The 6,526-nt window shown below is 35.6% G+C and overlaps 1 long non-coding RNA gene across 1 annotated transcript in view; it reads left to right on the top strand.

Moving 5' to 3' along the window:
- LOC125615173 overlaps nt 1–6,526 on the top strand; it is a 16,021-nt gene that overhangs the window by 3,392 nt on the left and 6,103 nt on the right. Inside the window, exon 2 of the long non-coding RNA XR_007345720.1 lies at nt 5,328–5,337. This is a non-coding gene — a long non-coding RNA (uncharacterized LOC125615173). The remainder of the gene's footprint in view (nt 1–5,327; nt 5,338–6,526) is intronic.

Below are 6,526 nucleotides of genomic sequence, written 5' to 3'. Positions count from 1 at the left end.
AAAGGGAAATTGCATGGAAATGGAAGGAGACCCTCAGGGTTATACAAAAGAACATACAAGAGGAAATGAGGGGAAAGGGAAAAATAATACAAGGGGGAGAAATGAAGGTCAGTAGAGGGGGTAGAGAGAGAAGAGGGGTGGGGAGGGGAGGGGAGGGGGGATAGTAGAGGATAGGAAAGGTAGCAGAACATGACAGTCACTAGTATGGCAATATGTAAATCAATGGATGTGTAATTGATGTGATTCTGCAATCTGTATATGGGCTAAAAATGGGAGTTCATAACCCACTTGAAGCAAAGTGTGAAAGATGATATATCAAGAAATTTGTAATGTTTTGAACAACCAACAATAAAAAAAAAAATACCTTTGTTGCCTCGTGGTTCGTGTTGTTCTCTTTCAGTATCGTACATATATACAGAAGAACCTCTGTAGTTTTACACTGTGACTTGTTGCCACTGATGTTATCATGTGTATACACACACAAACACACACACACATACACACACACAAAATGTTATAATGTATGTGTTAACCTTACTAGAGCAAATAATTTTTCCTGCAAAGTCAATAGCTCATCTCCTCTTACCTATGCAAGTACATTTGTCTAACTTGTTCTTTTTTCAACCACCATTCTCAAGTTTTCACCAACTTCTGTTTTGCCCAAGAATGGGTGCAGTATAGAAACCATATAGCTTAAATTTTTGCTACCATCTCTATTGAATCTACCCTTATCAGATAACCAATCAACTCCATGTAATTAAAACCAATGTTTAATTATTAGTCAATACAACATTTGAAGTCTTTTTATTTGATCAATGTTGTAAGTCTCCTCACTCAGTTCTAAGGGTATCTCTGGTTTCTTTTCTTGTTTAATTAAATATTCTTAATTTCTTTTGCAAGTTTCTTATTATTGACACTTGATATTGCAGTGCACAATATGAAATGTCAATGTTTTCCTGGTAATCAACACGTGGAAAACATCTTGAAAATTAATATCTGTATTTCTGGCATAAGTACTACAGTGTAGCTGTCTACAAATCTTTCTTTTCTCTGTGGTTCTGGGGATTGAACTGAGGGACTCTGCCATGCTAAACATGTATTCTACCACTGAACTATGCCTTCAGCCATATCCCAAGTCTTTCTGAAGTCCGTTTTATGAGATGTAACAGGCATAACTGTTAATTTTTTTTTTTTTTAGTATTTACCTGTTCATTTCCAAATCAAAGAATTAATTTGACCCAAAACATTGGAGACTGACCTTTTCATTCACTTTATAGTGCCATCGCCAAGGGGCTGTTACTGCCTGTTTAATGCCATAGCCACTTACAAAATAAATGGAATTACAGGTTGCCACTTACCATTCAATTACCACTCCACCTATTGCTTGGTCTTTGGAGCTGCATTATACATTTTAAAAAGGTCCATTTAGTGAAGCAATATAATTTATTGAAGAAGGTTTTAAAAATACACGTGGCATTTATCTCTTTGGAGTGTAGTGCATTGTATGTAACAGTAATTATAAACAAATGCCTACAACAAAAACCAGCAGCAGCTTGTAAGAGTTCATCCCCAAATCTATTTGCATAGGTTTCTTTGAAGAATAGAGACATCCTACTCAAAATAACGTGCAGTGTCTGCTTTCAAACCTTTCATGCGTTAATATCTCCCAACAAATTTACAAATGTGTGTTCCAGGATCCAAACAGACACTCAGAGAAGGTCACGGCTGAGGGTCTCCAGGCAGACTTCGGTGTTTTGAAACTGTTTATGAGGCAGCACTTCGAGTTTGGAAAGATCGCGTTGGCCTTTGTAGCACACTGTGTGCACAAATAGGTTCCTTGTTCCATTTTCTGCAACAAACTGTGGCAAAAGCTGCCTGCAAATTTGTTTCTAATAAGACAGCTTAAATGTGTCGCCACATGGGTATTCCTGATCCAGCTTTACAAGCACTCGGAAGGATGCTGCATAAAGAATCAAAGAATCTGCCAGCAGCTGTGAAGCAACCCCAGGAAACGTCAAAGGCAGATTTCAGGCTAATGTTCCGGTGAAACAGGGACATGAGCAGAGATGTGAAATCCATGTGTGTTGTTTCAAAGGATCCTCTGATACACTGGTTTTGTGCTTAGGGGAGAGACAAGTAACCAGAATCCCCAGGGTTTTCCCTTTAGTGTGTGTGTGTGTCTGCCTCTACTATTCTCCCAGGCCTGATGATGGGTTTGTGAGCAGGGCCTGCATCATAAAACTCACCCAGGGTTGTCGGCCACAGGAAATCCCTGAGGACAGCAGAGCCACAGGCACAAGCTCACACAGGTCCCCCTCCTGCTAAAACATTAAGTCCCCCCTCCCCTCCAGGGACACTGAAGTAAAATAACATTAAGTAGGGAAAATCTCAGAATTGTCTGATGCACAGGACATGTTTCCAAACAGGGCAAGACAGAGTCATTGGCTTAGTTTTTAGTAATGGTAAACAAGTGGGGATTAGGGTTTGGGTGAGAAGCCATGGGATGATGATGTGTTGACAGCCTTGGGGTATTTTGTTTCTCACATCAACACGCATGTTTGTCTACATGATTGGGAAGCTTCCAAAGTCCTTCAGGTACCCATGCTGAGACTGAGATTTAGAGCAACTAGCTAAATGCAAATGTCCTGCTCAAAGTAAAATCAACAGCAGCTGGTTTTGAATGGGAGCAATTACCTAATACAGAAGGCAATGAAGAGAGGAAGGCTTGGTGTAACTGCAAGATGATGTTTTTCTTAAAATTGCTATTAAATGAAATAAAATGAAGTTACACTTCCCTGATGGCAATGGCATATACTGCTCTCTCTTCAACAAGCCACACTTAAATGCAAAGTGAGGAAGAGGATTACAAAAGGAAGAAGCAGACAATTTTCTAATTAAGGTAAAGCGAGCACTTTCAAACGTGAAATCTCATGCAAAATCAGAGATCTGTGGGTATTGTCAGCTTTTTTTGCCACTGTGACCACAAGACTGGAAAAAAGAAAACAATAATTTTAGAGGAGGAAAAGTTTATTTGGCACTCATGGTTTCATAGGTCGAAATCCCTAGATAGGCAATTCCATTGCTCTGGGCTGAGTCAGCACCTCATGGCCCAGGGACATGGTGGAGGAAAGCAGCTCAAGAGTGCCATCAGGAAGCAGAGAGCACTCTGCTCACCAGGGACAAAATATAAACCCCAAATAACATCCCCAGTGTCCCACTTTATCCAGTTGTATTAATCCATTCAAGTGGATTAATTCACTGATTAGGTTAAGGACCAACCTTAAGTTTGTTGCATTGTCTCACACATGAGATTTTGGGGAACATCACATCTAAACCACAACGTGTTAGTGTGTTAGTGTTAAAATGGCTAGTTTTTAAGATTTTTAACAACCTTATTTCTCAGATGGCTATTTCTTCTTCTGGTAATTCTGGTCTTTTTTCCACGTCATTATTTGATTTGAACTCTCTAATCTGTATGTTAATAATCACATATCACATACAATACATATGATATATATATATATATAATATATGACATATACTTGTACATGTCTAGTATCTCTCTATATTTTTTCCCTTAAATGTTGACCAACTGGCCAGGGATTTGGAAAGCCTTGGGTCCATCTTAGATAAGGTGTTGGCCAGCTGGTAAAGTCCTGAACCCCTGACTCCTGGTCTGAATAGTGAAGAGACTGTGCAAGACAAACTCTCACATTGGTTCCTAGTATCTTGTTACGTTGTGACCAACCTAGTCTACTGTTTCCCGAGAAAATATGTAGGTATTCCTGATGTCCTTTTAAAGTTTAATCTATAGGTCACAATCATCATATCATTGGTGTGTGATCAGTGTTAAATATTTTTAGTTAACTGTTTTCACATACTCCTTCTTGTGGCAACTGTGAATGAGATTCAGGAGAGTAATTTTTTTGCTGTTTTTTTAAAGAGGATAATAAAGCACAGAATTAAGAACTTCACAGGATTTCTGTATATATATTCTTTATTCTAACTATGATTCAAGTATATAAGTAGCAACTAATTGCCATTAGCAATCAGTACAAAAAGCTTCCAGGAACCTCAGGTTAGAGTTTTTTGAAGTATATAGAATAACGCACATGCCCTCAAATGCAACTTACTAATTAGCCATACAGAAAGGATATAGTATTTTATTTTGTTTTGCTTTTTGAAATGGACCACCAAAATTTTGAATCATAAAGAAGGATATAGAGTTTTAACATAAGACAAATTTTAAGAATTAGTTTAACAAATGTCTATACTATTTTAAGTACTATATTAATTTTAATAAGCTATTTCATACCTTGGAAACAAACCTTGAAATTACAATGATTTATGCTGTATGTCTATCAACAGTATTCTATGGATTGTTCTGTAACATATTCAAAGATGTACTAAGTTGTTGCAACTTCTGTATAAATTTTGTCTGGGATCAGAGAGAAAATGGAGGGCATGGCTAAGTATGCATTGGCCTTTACCGGTTCTGCCCAAAAGTGATAAGTACCCTCCTGTTCACCTTTCATTAGTCTGCATGATTCATATGACTATCTGTATTTCACCTGTGTGGAAGGATAACAAACATGATAAAGACTAAAACAGTTTACCATAATTATTTTCCAATGCAAGCTAATATATTTAAAGAGATGATAAAAATTACGGAGCTACCTAGTTATTTAAATGTAATTTAAAGAGTGGAGAGGTATTGAATTCCAAGAAGTAGATATCAAATTATATAATAAGAATTGCTACAAATCTTCTTTATAAAAGCATTGTGAACACTTTGGTACAAAACTTGTACAAAAATCTTTGTTTCCAAAACTCGTGAAATTTACCAAAAGATGTTAACAATCCAAGAATACTTTTTTTAAAAAATGTCTACATCTCTAAATGCAAATTTAGACCATTTTAACTTGCCACAAATTTTTTAACTCCACTGTTATCATGTCATTTGTAATCTTGAAAACCAAGTATTTCAATTACCTTAGCTCTGTATACCAGCAACCCAGCAGTTTAGCAACCAGTCCAGGGGATCAAATGAGTTTAGAGCTCCTTAAGAACCCCATACTTAGACAAAAGTTATCATTTAACATGTCTGCAAGGTCCCTGAAAAGTTCTATTCTTAGGACTTGTTTATGATGACATGACTCAGAGCATGCTTTAAGCAAAAACACTGACTTCAAAGGCATTTGTCAAAAAGAATCACTGGCAATTATATAACAGGGCAGAAACCCAAAGTAATGATACCAGCTAAGGATAATAAGGGACTCACTAAAAAACCTTAAAAGGACAGTTGAACAAATAGATGTCAGTCGTAGGATTTGAAGAGTTATGACATATTTCTGGAAATTCAGAAGGCCACACAAACATGCATGTTCCCAGAAAACACCCAGGAAAACTCCAACTTTTTCTATTCTGGCTGACCTTAAAACGTGGTGAAGAATGATGCAGAGCTGTAGGGGTCTGGTGCAAACTCTGTAAGGTGCAAAGGTATGTAAATAATCCCAATCAGGAGTTGACTACAAAGCAACTGGACAGATTTCAGAGACTGAACATGACAAAGAAGATGGATTTTACACAAATACTTCCAGCAAGCAAACAGAAAAATAAATAAACAAACAAACAAAAAATAAACATCTACAAGAATCCCTGAGTAGGTATGTAAATCTTATTTTCAGAGTTGTCACAGTATGTTACTTAAAATGTCCTTTAAACAACAAAAAAATGACTCATAAAGAATCAGAATATTACAACCCATACACAGGAAAAGGTATTGTTATATTTATATGCTGAAATGTTAATTTGTAAAAATTGAAATAGTGATTCATTAAACAACATACATGAACCCTGAGACTAAGTGAGAGAGTCATATTTTAGTTTTATCATTATGATCATTTATGCCATTATATTATCAATATTAAACTTATCCAAATTTTCCAGATTGATTAAATTGTTTTTGGCAAAGTTTGTTTTCAGTTTATAGAGTAATACTGAAATTCTTAATTTGTTATTGGAAAGGGATTCACTAACATTTATTATTTGATATAATTATAACTGTTCTTCTTACTTTTATTCAATCACTTTGAGAGTTTATGCCAGATTTTTTGATTATTTAAAAGGAAAACAGCAAAACCTTAAAGTGTGATATAGTACAGTCTTTGTTGTTGTTGTTTTGTTTTTTAAACCACAGCTATTATACTGAACTGACTACTTATAATTTTAAAGTACAAAAAGAAATCAAACCAAAAATTTAAGATGTGGTACTCTATCCCCACCCAACACTAAGAAATTCTTAAAAGACTCTGCACTGCCAGAATAAATCTAGGGAATTTCAATTGTTCTAGGAACAAAAGGAAATCCTTTCCACATGTTGTATGCCTAAATGGGTTTAAGTAGGATTAAAGAGTTGAATGTAAAAGTAATTAAATAAATCTATAAGCTGTCATCAGACAACAAAAACTATATATATATATATATATATATATATATATATATATATATATATATATATATATAT

The sequence above is a fragment of the Marmota marmota genome, unplaced genomic scaffold (assembly GCF_001458135.2).
Source record: "Marmota marmota marmota unplaced genomic scaffold, marMar, whole genome shotgun sequence".
Classification (NCBI taxonomy): domain Eukaryota; kingdom Metazoa; phylum Chordata; class Mammalia; order Rodentia; family Sciuridae; genus Marmota; species Marmota marmota.
Note: the sequence above shows the minus strand (reverse complement) of the source record. Positions and strands in the feature narration are given on the sequence as shown.